We start from the raw sequence: 13,923 nt of genomic DNA, 5'->3' as shown, positions 1-13,923 counted from the left end.
GCACTGTGCAGTGTATATATACAGGGGAGAGGTACTGTGCAGTGTATATATACAGGAGGAGAGGTGCTGTGCAGTGTATATATACAGGAGGAGAGGTGCTGTGCAGTGTATATATACAGGAGGAGTGGTACTGTGCAGTGTATATATACACAGGAGGAGTGGTACTGTGCAGTGTATATATACAGGAGGAGTGGTACTGTGCAGTGTATATATACACAGAAGGAGTGGTACTGTGCAGTGTATATATACAGAATAAGGCCACATGTTCAGTATTTGGTCAGTATTTTTTATCCGTATTTGTAGCCAAAACCAGGAGTGGGTGATATGTGGTGCATATGTTTCTATTATACTTTCCCTCTGATTGTTCCACTCCTGGTTTTGGCTACAAATACTGATGTAAAATACTGATCAAATCCTGATAGTGTGAACGTGGGCTTAATACAGGTACTCATTAGGGTGGAATCACAGTAGAATATGGCATCGGATGTGAGAAGAAAATCGTACCACTTTTGTGGAAGAAAATGGAACCGATTTTTTTTTTTTTGATACTCTTTATTAGTCCATGTGGCAACATTTCACTTCCATATCAGAGAAATGTTCAGTTATGGATCTGAAACGTTGCCACATGGACTAATAAAGAGTCCGCTAGTTTTCTCACAATTAATTGGAATGATAGATATATAGATACACACACATACATAGTAAGAATAGATACTGAGAATTACACCATTTATGCAGGACAGTAGAAGTATACACAGCTCCCAATATACCGTATGTACTCGAGTATAAGTCAACCCGAGTATAAGCCGAGTCACCTAATTTTGCCACAAAAAACTGCGAAAACTTATCGACTCGAGTACAAGCCGGGTATACATTGTCCCCACATCCCCGTCCTTGTATGCATGGCTCCTTATCCCCGTCCTTGTGTGCATGGCTCCTTATCCCTGTCCTTGTATTCATAGCTCCTCATCCCCGTCCTAGTATGCATGGCTCCTTATCCCTGTCCTTGTTTGCATGGCTCCTTATCCCCATCCTTGAATACATTGCTCCTTATCCCCGTCTTTGTATGCATGGCTCCTCATCCCCGTCCTTGTATTCATAGCTTCTCATCCCCGTCCTTGTATGCATGGCTCCTTATCCCCGTCCTTATTTGCATGGCTCCTTATCCCCGTCCTTGTTTGCATGGCTCCTTATCCCCGTCCTTGTATACATTGCTCCTTATCCCCGTCTTTGTATGCATGGCTCCTCATCCCCGTCCTTGTATGCATGGCTGCTCATCCCCGTTCTTGTATGCCTGGCTCCTTATCCCTGTCCTTGTATGCATAGCTCCTTATCCCTGTCCTTGTATGCATAGCTCCTTATCCCTGTCCTTGTATGCATAGCTGCTCATCCCCATCCTTGTCTGCATGGCTCCCCTGTCATTGTGTGCATGGCTCCTTATCCCCGTCCTTGTATGCATAGCTCCTTATCCCTGTCCTTGTATGCATAGCTCCTCATCCCCATCCTTGTCTGCATGGCTCCGCTGTCCTTGTGTGCATGGCTCCTTATCCCTGTCTTTGTATGCATAGCTCCTTATCCCTGTCCTTGTATGCATAGCTCCTCATCCCCATCCTTGTCTGGATGGCTCCGCTGTCCTTGTGTGCATGGCTCCTTATCCCTGTCCTTGTATGCATAGCTCCTTATCCCTGTCCTTGTATGCATAGCTCCTTATCTCCGTCCTTGTATGCATGGCTCCTTACCCCCGTCCTTGTATGCATGGTTCCTATAAAAAACAAAAAACAAAAACACTTCCTACTTACCTTCCCTGCATGCCCTCGCAGCATCTCGTTCTGGTGCCAGCAGCTCCTATGGCTGGGCGATCACATGTCCCCCACTCATTAAAGGGAACCTGTCACCACGTTTTTGGAAGATGGGATAAAAATAGCGTTAAATAGGGGCAGAGGTGGGCGTTACATTAGTGTGTTTGTTATGCGTTTATTACCCACCTAAGTTGCCGAAATACCTTTGCAAAGTCTCCGTTTTCGCCTGTCAATCAGGCTGGTCTGGTCAAAAGGGCGTTGTCTTCCCCCAGATTTTGCGTAGTTTTCCGTTGGTGGCGTAGTGGTGTGCGCATGCCCAAGGTCCCGAATCCTCTGCCAGGGGATTTAAAAGAGCGCGCTGTTCGTTATTTCATTGGTGATCGGTGGGCGCGGCCATCTTCCTTTGGCCGCGCGTGCGCAGAAGCGGCGCTCTGCTGGCCGCGGCTTCAGGAAAATGGCCGCCGCGATATCCATCTGCGCACGCGCGGCATCCCGCGGCCATTTTCCTGAAGCCGCGGCCAGCAGAGCGCCGCTTCTGCGCACGCGCGGCCAAAGGAAGATGGCCGCGCCCACCGATCACCAATGAAATAACGAACAGCGCGCTCTTTTAAATCCCCTGGCAGAGGATTCGGGACCTTGGGCATGCGCACACCACTACGCCACCAACGGAAAACTACGCAAAATCTGGGGGAAGACAACACGCCCTTTTGACCAGACCAGCCTGATTGACAGGCGAAAACGGAGACTTTGCAAAGGTATTTCGGCAACTTAGGTGGGTAATAAACGCATAACAAACACACTAATGTAACGCCCACCTCTGCCCCTATTTAACGCTATTTTTATCCCATCTTCCAAAAACGTGGTGACAGGTTCCCTTTAAGGTAATGAATATTTACCCACACCTATGGGAGTGGAGAGGGGTGAATACTCATTACTTTAATGAGCGGAGGACACGTGATCGCTTGGCCTGAAGAGCTGCTGGCCCTGGAACGAGATTCAGTGAGGGCGCGCAGGGAAGGTAAGTAGGATGTGTGCTGGAAGCCGGCGGCTGTGGCTGTGCACACTGTAAGAGAAATGAATATTCACTGCCAGCGCAGTGAATATTCATTTCTCTTTAGCAGCGGCACAGACATTAGCCTCAGCCGCCGTCTCCTGCCTCTGTGACCCGCTGCTCCCCCTCCATCTTTCTGTGACAATGACTCGTGTATAAGCCGAGGGGGGCGTTTTCAGCACTAAAAAAAATATGCTGAAAACCTCGGCTTATACACGAGTATATACAGTATACTACAATCTATTATATACACAGCTGCATATTATATACCGTGTTAAGGAATATAGAGCGGTGTATATATTATATAGTGTAGAGATGTGGCAGCAGTGTATATATAGTGTGAATTCCACACTATGTACATAGCACCACACTATATAAACATCTCTGCACCATATAAACATCTCTCCCTCTCTCTCAATATATTATAATTAAGACACCATTATACTATATTATCATGCATACATATGATGCATACATCACATAAGAGACACCGCGACTGCTGAATATATATCACATTGAAACTACTGTATATACAATATATAGTTGATACTGCGACTGATGTGCATAGTTGTAGTATCACCTATATATTGTATGTGATACTGTGACTGCTGTACACACATTATTTAGGTGAAACTGCTATATATATATATATATATATATATATATATATATATATATATATATATATATAACACAGCAGTATCACCTATATAACGTATATGCAGTAGTCAACATTATACAGGTGATACTGCAAATGTTGGATACATATTATATAGGCAATACTGCTACTGCTGTGTATGATAGTATCACCTATATAGTGTATATACAGCAGTCTATATAGATTATATAGGCAATGCTGCTACTGGTGTGTATATACATTATATATAGGTGATACTGCTGTGTATATATGTACGTGTGTGTGTGTATATATACACACACCAGTATCGCCTATATAACGATACAGTATATACTCAGCAGTATCACCTATATAACGTATATACACATCAGTAGCAGTATTGCCTATATAATGTATATAGACTGCCGTATATACATTATATAGGTGATACTGTGATTATATACAGGAGTAGCAGCCAGCATCACCTATATAATGTATGTATAGCAGTCTGTATCTTATATGGGCAATACTGCTACTGATGTGTGTATACGTTATATAGGTGATACTGCTGTGTATACAGTGGTGTGATATATACACCCCCCGCAGTGTCACCTATATAAGGTTTATACACATCAGTAGCTGTCTCACCTATTTAAGATATAGACTGCTATACGTACATTATATAGGTGGTATAGTGATTATATACAGCAGTATCACCTATATAATGTATATATAGCAGCCTATACACATTATATAGGTGATACTGCTGTATATAATCACTATACCACCTATATAATGTACGTATAGCAGTCTATCTTATATAGGCAATACTGCTACTGATGTATATACGTTATATAGGTGATACTGCTGTGTATACATGTACAGATATATATATACATACATACACACACACCCCGCAGTGTCTCCTATATAAGGTATATACTCATCAGTAGCAGTGTCACCTATATAAGATATAGACTGCTATACGTACATTATATAGGTGGTATAGTGATTATATACAGCAGTATCACCTATATAATGTATATATAGCAGTCTATACACATTATATAGGTGCAACTGCTGTATATACATTAAAAAAAATTCATCTTGGGACTCACCCAGGTCCCTGAGATGGGGGGGAGGTCGGTAGGATGAAGAGCTTAAGTGGGTCGGGTCCTGTCCAGCGTCGGCGGTGAAGAGGAGAGGATCCCAGGCATTGGTGAGGAGAACAGACTTCTCTGACGCTGGTACAGGCCGGCCAGCGTCAGACACACAGTCAGGTGGAGGCGCCCTCTATGCGCGCCGGACTTTTCAAATCTCTCCATGTGCGCGCGTGGTCTCCTGCTTGCCCACGCTGGCACAGGCAGCAGACGAGCACGCGCAGGAACTAGCAATGCGGCCGTGCTCGTGCACTAATTACCATTACCCGGGCCGCCGCGGCACTTCTCAGCGCGGGCAATGCGCGCACACAGGACCTGACTGACAAGATTTAAAGGGCCGGCTGGCGAGATGCGCTATATATGAAAATCGCTGCCGGTCCTCCAGCGGCCCTGTGCAGCTGCTCAGGCACCGGCCCGGGGGGCATATGCATTCCTGCAACCCGGGCCAGTCCGCCCCTGGCTGAAAGGCATACCATGTGAATGCTAGGTGCAGAGGCGAGTCTATGTGCAAAGCTGGGTGATGTACTATGTGCACTTCATAGACAGACAGCAGGAGAGGAGGAGAGCTGGTTGTATGAACATACCATGTGGATGCTAGGTGCAGAGGCGAGTCTATGTGCAAAGCTGGGTGGTGTACTACGTGCACTTCATAGACAGACAGCAGGAGAGGAGGAGAGCTGGGTGGATGAACATACCTGTCGGAAGAATAGATATGCTTGTTAGAGTGCGATGGTGGCAGGTAGCAGGGCACAGTCTGTATACATCTTTCAGGTTTTAATTCTACTGTAATCTTCACACTTCTAGGACACACTTATAGGAATCACACTGCAGAGAGATGAGGTAGAGATGAATGAGGGTGACCAAAGTCAAATAATATACTTTTCCTTACTTATCTTGATGAGAAAAATATACATTAGATACCAGGCACAGCACTTCATGAATGCTTTTTCTGCATTATGAGGAGACAGGAACTCTCCAGTTACACGTAGCAGTACATTGCTTCCATTACATGTTACAACAGTCCAACAAACCATTATGGGAAGTTCCTACTTCCCTTGTGAGTACCGCATGGGTTGACTTGTGTCGCTACAGTTCCTCACAGCAACTCTCAGCTCTCGGCTTATTTGCAAGGACCTCACTGGCTGAAGTCCGTCAGTACGATTCCTCACTAGTACTCTCAAAGTCCATTCAATGAGGGCTACATGCTCCTTGCTGTGCCACTGCATCTTCAGTTCTGTGTGAGGCTAAGTACACAATTGCATTTGGCTGGTCTGTGTATGGCTGCATACTTCCTCCTTTAAGGTCCGCCTACGCTCCGCATACTTCCGCATGCGTCCTGCGTCATCCTGCGTACCCATCTTTAATATTGGGTACGCAGGGACAACTTTTTGCATTCCCGTGCGGTTGGCAGGCATGTCAAAACGCCCCATGCAGCCGCCTCTGCATACAACGCATGTCCCTGTGTACCCAATGTTAAAGATAGGTACGCAGGATGACGCAGGACACATGCGGAAGTAGGCAGAGCATAGGCAGAGCTTAAGGAAGGATGTACGTAGCCATACACAGACCAGCCAAACGCAATTGTTTAACCAGCCTAAGAGAACTCTCTTAGAATTAAACACTCTAACTTTCTCTCTTGTATAGATAATTGTTTGCCTAAGGGTATGTGCACACGTCAGGATTTCTTGCAGAAATTTCCTGAAGAAAACCGGAAATTTTCTGCAAGAAATCTGCATTTTTTTTGCGTTTTTTTCCCGTTTTTTTTGCGTTTTTTTAGCATTTTGCAAGCGTAATTAGCTTGCAGAATGCTAAAGTTTTCCAAGCGATCTGTAGCATCGCTTGGAAAACTGACTGACAGGTTGGTCACACTTGTCAAACATACTGTTTGACAAGTGTGACCAACTTTTTACTATAGATGCTGCTTATGCAGCATCAATAGTAAAAGATAGAATGTTAAAAATAATTAAAAAATGGTTATACTCACCCTCTGCAGACAGCCGATCTCCTCAGCAGCGTCCGTTCCTATAGATGGTGTGTGCAGGACCTTCCATGACGTCGCGGTCATGTGACAGCGACGTCATCGCGGTCATGTGACCGCGATGTCATCGCAGGTCCTTCACACACACCATCTATAGGAACGGAAGTGGCAGCATGCACCGATGAGAGGCGGGAAGACTCCGGGGGCCATCGAAGGTGAGTATATGACTATTTTTTATTTTAATTCTTTTTTTTTTACCAATTATATGGTGCCCAGTCCGTGGAGGAGAGTCTTCTCTCCTCCACCCTGGATACCAACCGCACATAATCTGCTTACTTCCCGCATGGTGTGCACAGCCCCGTGCGGGAAGTAAGCTGATCAATGCATTCCTAGGTGTGCGGAATCCCCGCAATTCTGCAAATTTAATGAACATTAGGGAGGCACAGGGAGTGAGAGGATGTGGCCCACACAGTCACTGACATGGCACCACACTCACTCACAATTCTGACATGATGAGAGGCCCCTTTCACTAGCACCTGTGAAACAGAGCGCTGCCAGCCCGGTAGGACTGCCTCCAGTTCCTCATTAGGTATTGGCCCGGTCCATTAACGGGATTATATCAGGTCAGAAACCAACCCCGGTAGATTGGAAAGTTAAACCAAGAAACAGACGTGTAGATTCGTGGATCGAGATAAAAGAGCAGCCCAAGGCTTAATTATATATTTAATTGTCTTAATGGCACACTATTCAATACACTATATACACAATGGTTATACATACTGTATACAACGGTCAGATATGCAAATGTAATAGTGTTAGGACAAAAGATATAAGCAGATGGATTATGTCAAGTTACTGGGTTGATGTTTGACTATGTGTGCGCTTGGCTGCAGGGGGCATGGACTGCCACCTGGCTCCTAGGTCCTTCTCAACACATTACTCTATGTGACCCCCCTTTCGAAGTGTACTGAATGCATAACAGAGAGCGAGACAATCTGGCCTTACATTAGCCTTTATCACCTTTGGGTAACTCCCCTCCTGCCCTCTGGGTTGAATCCAAATACCCTCATCTTGTCTCTAGCATCTAAAAACTCCAAAACATAACTCTGTAATGGACAGTCCTATGGAAGAGGTTTTGGCACCATCAGATCTGGCCAGGCCCTTTCTGTGCATGAAGACTAAACACATCTTTGCTATCTGGTTCTCTCTGGCTATTCTATGTAACTAGGGTGCTAGAATGGATTAAGACCCTGGAAGGCTTTCACCATGTTCTGGAGATCTCTGAAATATGCACGATGTATGGCTAAAACATATAATATCTCCATAACTCATTATGGAACTATGTTTCTGGAATGTTCAGATCAACGTATGCAGATGAATAGAAGAAAAATTTAGAAATGTCCTTCTTTCACATCTCACACCATAACCTTCCACTGTAACTACCATATTTTTCAATCATTAAGGCTGGCTGTACAAGGAAAGGATGATACAAATTTGAAGAGTCATTTGCCCATCCCATGTAGGCAGAATACACCAATAAGGAGAATGTAGGCAGTATGTGCCTATAAAGGGAAAGTTCAACCACAAAAAAGTACACGTCGTAATACTGAAGAAATTTTGCAATTTTTTTTCATCTTTATATTTCCTATTTAAAGATAATGAATCTTTTTTGATTCCTATAAGAATCATAAGCTGCAGGTCTATCTTCAGATGGTTGAAAATTACTCTGGCATAGTATGCGTTACTCTTGGTATGCAAAGCTGCTCTAAAGAACACTCCATTCCCACACAAACTGTCTAATGGAGCATTTATGTAGGAAATGAAAAGCACTAACTTCCACATTATGAATTTATTCAATACCGCAAAAAAACAGAGTTCCATCTTTCTTCAAAGTTCAATTTGCTTTCTCAGCCTACACAACCACTTTTCAAAATGCAAAAGTTCAGTCTTTAGTCACTGTGGAAAAAACTGCATTTATCATTGTAAGATATACAAATATCTAAAGCGGTTGTCTCATGCTATTGAATTCACTAACAAACTGCACGGAATGATCAGCTAGTGTTTTAACCCTGTTTACAGTGACATGTAAAAGTTTGCGCACCCCTGGTCAAAATTACTGTTATTGTGAACAGTTAAGCAAGTTAAAGATGAAATGATCTCTAAAAGGGTTAAAGTTGACACAATTCTTTTGCATTTTAGGTAAAACTACATACTGTATATAGTAATTTTTTATAAAATTTATGTGTTTTTTAACCCCTCTCTGACCTTCGACGTACTATCCCGTCGAGGTGCCCTGGGCCTATCTGACCCTCGACGGGATAGTACGTCATGCCCTTTAATGCGATACCGCGACTTAAGTCGCGGTGATCGCATTAAAATTCCGACGCCATCTCACCTGGGGGAAGATGGCCTCGGCATCCAGGGCATTGGCGACGCCCACCCGCCCTCTAGATCGCTGTGATTGGCTGTTAAATTCTGAACAGCCAATCACAGCCATTCTCATTGTTTCAGCCAATCGGAGTGGCTGAAACAATGAGGTGACAGGCTAGGATCGAGTACCGATGTACTCGATCCTAGGTCCGGTGCCCGGCAACGCCAGGCACCGGCAAGAACACCCCGGATTGGCGCGATCGCCAATCGCATCGATCGCGCCAATCGCAGGGCACCGCGCGGTATTACCGCGCTGTGCCCTGCCGGAACCTGCATGGATCGGTGCTCTAATAGCACCGATCCTAAGACAGAACATAGTACAGGCCCAGCAGGGCCTGCAGAAGCTGATTGGCACGATCGATGTCATCGTCGATCGCGCCAATCACAGGGCACAGCAGCGGTCCCGCTGTGACGGCTCTGTGCCCTGCCTGTGACCTGCCTAGGATCGGCGCGAATAGCTCCGATCCTAGGCAGGTCACATTCAGGTCACCAGGAAAGCTCTGATTGGTGGGATCGATGTTATGGTCGATCCCACCAATGACAGGTCACAGCAGCAGCATGACCGCTCTGTGACCTGTCTGTGTCACCTGCCTGACCTGTGTATGACCGCTCTGCAGGGGTCCTCACTCTAGCTGAGGATTCCTACAGAGCGGTCATACTGCTGGATCTCCCTGCTGGATTTTGTGCCTGGATCTACCTGCTGGGTATTGTGGTGCCACAGCAGCCTGTAGCACCACAATCCCTGCTAAAGAAAGAAGACTACTAAACGTAAGTTTTATCCCTGCCCAATCCCCGTTCATCCACCCCAATCCCTGTTCATCCACCCCAATCTCTGTTCATCCACCCCAATCCCTGTTCATCCACCCCAATCCCTGTTCATCCACCCCAATCCCCACATCCACCCCAATCCCCCCTTCCCCCCTTCCCCCTCTTTTTACCCCCTCCACCCCCATTTGTGCCGCCTCCGTGCGCACATTTAGTAGCCGCCGAGCGTTGATTGGTGACGCAGTTCACCGATCAACGCTCGCGCTCGCTTTTTTTCCCTCACCCCCGTTGCGCCAACTCCGTACACACATCCTGCAGCTGCCAAACTTTGATAAGTGACGCAGTTCACTTATCAAAGTTTGTGCCTGCTGTTTTCCTTTTTTTTTTTTTTTTTTCAACCCCCCTTTGTGCCACCTGACTACAACTGTACGTTTTGATCACTGATCCCTGCCGAATCCCCACTTCCACCCCCATCTCCCTTCCCCCTCTTTTTACCCCCTTTTGCACCTCCTTCCGTGCGCCCATTTAACAGCCACCGAGCGTTGATTGGTGACGCAGTTCACCCATCAACTCTCGCGCTCGCTTTTTTTCCCTCAGCCCCGTTGTGCCAACTCCGTACACACATCCCGCAGCCGGCAAACTTTGATAAGTGACGCAGTTCACTTATCAAAGTTTGTGCCTGCCGTTTTCCTTTTTTTTTTTTTTCACCCCCCCCCTTTGCGCCACCTGACTACAACCGTACGTTTTGATCACTGATCCCTGCCCAATCCCCACTTCCACCCCCATCTCCCTTCCCCCTCTTTTTACCCCCCTTTGCACCTCCTTCCGTGCGCCCATTTAACAGCCGCCGAGCGTTGATTGGTGACGCAGTTCACCGATCAACTCTCGCGCTCGCTTTTTTTCCCTCAGCCCCTTTGCGCAACCTCCGTACACACATCCCGCAGACGCCAAACTTTGATAAGTGACGCAGTTCTCTTATCAGAGTTTGTGCCTGCCGTTTTCCTTTTTTTTTTTTTTTTTCCTCCCCTTGCCCGACCTTCGTGCGCACATCAAGCAGCGGCCAAATTTTGATAAGTGAAACAGTTCATTTATCAGAGCTGGGCCTGCTGTTTTAGACACTTTTACTTTTTTTGTCATCTCCGTGCACACATCCAGCAGCCGCCGAATTTTGATAAGTGACGCAAGTTCACTTATCAGAGCTAGGGCCTGCTGTTTTAGACTTTTCTTTTTGCAGGTTTTTTTTTCTCCTTTTAGCGTTTTCTTTTCAGATAAGTTTGCACAAATCACTATCCCCCCACACATACACATACAGTTATCAATAAAGTGCACCCAATCACCATATTCACACAAAAATGTCCTGCTCGTCCCGTTCGTCCCAACAACGCTATTCATTGGAGGAGGCATATGCTTTCCTTGCCTCCGACACTGATAGCGAGGGAGAGGATCCCACTTTTCTTTACTTTTCTGATTCTTCATCCTCTTCTTCATCCTCCTCCTCCTCCTCTTCCTCCTCATCTTCCTCCTCGGGTCCTGCGGAACCGCCACGCAGACACCCCAGGACAGAAGATGAGGCAGCCCCCACCACTCCTGAACCAGCGCTCCCCACTGCGGACCCCATATGGACCTCGCCCCCCGAAAATTACGAGCCACTGATTCCTGATTTTGTGGCAGAATCAGGAATCAAGTTTGACACCGCCGGCCTCACAGAAACAGACTTTTTCAAAGTCTTTTTCTCTGAGGATTTTATTAACCTCATGGTGGAGCAAACTAATTTGTATGCTCGTCAATTTTTGGAGCAAAACCCCGGTACATCATTTTCCAACTGGTCTCCTGTAGACGCAGTTGAAATGATGCAGTTTTGGGGCCTGGTCCTCCACATGGGGATCGTGAAGAAGCCAGAAATTCGGCAATATTGGAGTGTAGATATTTTATATAACACTCCAGTGTTCCGAATGGTCATGGTTCGGAAGCGTTTTGAGGCCATCCATAAGTTCCTGCATTATTCCGATAATGCACAGTGTCCCGCACGAGATGACCCCAACTTTGACCGTCTGTTCAAAGTTCGGCCGGTCATCGAAAACTTCAACAAAAAGTTTTCTGAAGTGTACGTGCCCAAAAGGGACATCTGCGTGGATGAGTCCTTGGTCCATTTTAAGGGGCGGCTCGGATTCCGTCAATACCTGCCCAACAAAAGGGCCAGGTACGGAATCAAACTCTACAAGCTGTGTGAGAGTGCCTCAGGGTACATCCACAGGTTTAGAGTGTATGAAGGGAAGGACAGCAGGATTGAACCCCCTGAGTGTCCTCCTGTCCTGGGAGTGAGTGGGAAGATCGTGTGGGATTTGGTGCACCCACTGCTGGATAAAGGTTATCACCTCTATACTGATAACTTTTATACCAGCATCCCACTCTACAAATCCCTCTCTGCGCGAGGTACCGCAGCCTGCGGTACTGTCCGCAAAAATCAGAGAGGCCTCCCAAAGACGCTACTTGGGCAGATGCTCAGAAAAGGTGAGAGCAAAGCCCAATGTAGCGACCACCTGCTGGTGGTCAAGTACAAGGACAAGAGGGATGTCCTTCTCTTGACCACCATACACGGTGATGGCAGCGCCCTCAGCACTGTACGGGGTACCTCTACACAGGTCTGCAAACCGGACTGTGTACTGGGCTACAACAAAAGCATGGGGGGGGTTGATCTCTCTGATCAACTCCTCCAACCGTACAGTGCTTTGAGAAAGGCCAAGGTGTGGTACAAAAAGCTGGCTGTGCACATTGTACAAATGGCAATGCTTAACGCTTTCCTGCTGTTACGATGTGCACGCCACACCGATACGTCGTACCTTCAATTCCAGGAGGTAGTGGTTAAGGCCCTGATATTTGGCACTCCGGAAGGAGAGGGCCCCAGTACTTCTGGAACTGAAGGTGCTCGTATCGTACCAGGTCAGCATTTTCCGGGGGTGGTCCCGCCAACCGGAAGAAAAGGTAAGCCGCAAAAAAGGTGCCGAGTGTGTTACAAAAGGGGAATACGCAAGGACACCATTTATCAATGCGACACCTGCCCCGAAAAACCTGGCCTGTGTATGAAGGATTGCTTCAAATTGTACCACACCTCCATGCACTACTAATTTACTTTACAAGAAAGCGTACATTAGTTCCAAAAAGGGGGCACATCTAGATAAGTTCCTTGGGGGGGGTCTAGGTTCCAAAATTATGTCACTTGTGGGGGTTTTTTACTGTTTAGGCACATCAGGGGCTCTGCAAACGGAACATGACGACCGCAGACCATTCCATCAAAGTCTGCATTCCAAAACGTCACTATTTCCCTTTCGAGCCCCAACGTGTGCCTAAACAGTTTTTTCCCACATATGGCGTACCAGTGTAATCAGGACAATTTGGACAACAACTATTGATGTCCAATTTCTCCTGTTACCTTTGGGTAAATTAAAAATTGGGGACTAAAAGATCATTTTTGTGGGAAAAAATAGGATTTTTATTTTCACGCCTGGGCATTACAAACTTTAGTGAAGCACGTGGGGGTTCAAAATTCTCACCACACACCTAGATAAGTTCCTTAGAGGGTACAGTTTCCAAAATGGGATCACTTGTGGGGGTTTCTACTGTTTAGGCACATCAGGGGCTCTGCAAACGGAACATGATGCCCGCAGAACATTCCATCAAAGTCTGCATTCCAAAACGTCACTACTTCACTTTCGAGCCCCAACGTATGCCCAAACAGTAGTTCCTCCCCACATATGGGGTATCAGCGTACTCAGGACAAATTGGACAACAACTTTTGGGGTCCAATTTCTCCTGTTACCCTTGGGAAAATTAAAAATTGGGGACTAAAAATCATTTTTGTGGGAAAAAATAGGATTTTTTATTTTCACGCCTGGGCATTATAAACTTTAGTGAAGCACGTGAGGGTTTAAAATTCTCACCACACACCTAGATAAGTTCCTTAGAGGGTCTAGTTTCCAAAATGGGGTCGCTTGTGGGGGGTTTCCACTGTTTAGGCACATCAGGGGCTCGCCAAACGCGACATGGCGTCCGATCTCAATTCCAGCCAAATTTAGCTTGAAAAAGTCAAACGGCGCTCCTTTCCTTCTGAGCCCTGCCATGTGCCC

At 46.3% G+C, this 13,923-nt stretch overlaps 1 long non-coding RNA gene across 1 annotated transcript in view; it reads right to left on the bottom strand.

Moving 5' to 3' along the window:
* Window positions 1-5,385: 5,385 nt before the first annotated feature.
* The window catches only part of LOC143809872 (uncharacterized), a 196,081-nt gene continuing 187,543 nt past the window's right edge, over window positions 5,386-13,923 (bottom strand). Inside the window, exon 3 of the long non-coding RNA XR_013222502.1 lies at window positions 5,386-5,451. This is a non-coding gene — a long non-coding RNA (uncharacterized LOC143809872). The remainder of the gene's footprint in view (window positions 5,452-13,923) is intronic.

Source organism: Ranitomeya variabilis, chromosome 2 (assembly GCF_051348905.1).
Source record: "Ranitomeya variabilis isolate aRanVar5 chromosome 2, aRanVar5.hap1, whole genome shotgun sequence".
In the NCBI taxonomy this organism is placed as follows: domain Eukaryota; kingdom Metazoa; phylum Chordata; class Amphibia; order Anura; family Dendrobatidae; genus Ranitomeya; species Ranitomeya variabilis.
The sequence above is the reverse complement of the archived record's forward strand: the minus strand, read 5'-3'. Positions and strand labels throughout refer to the sequence as shown.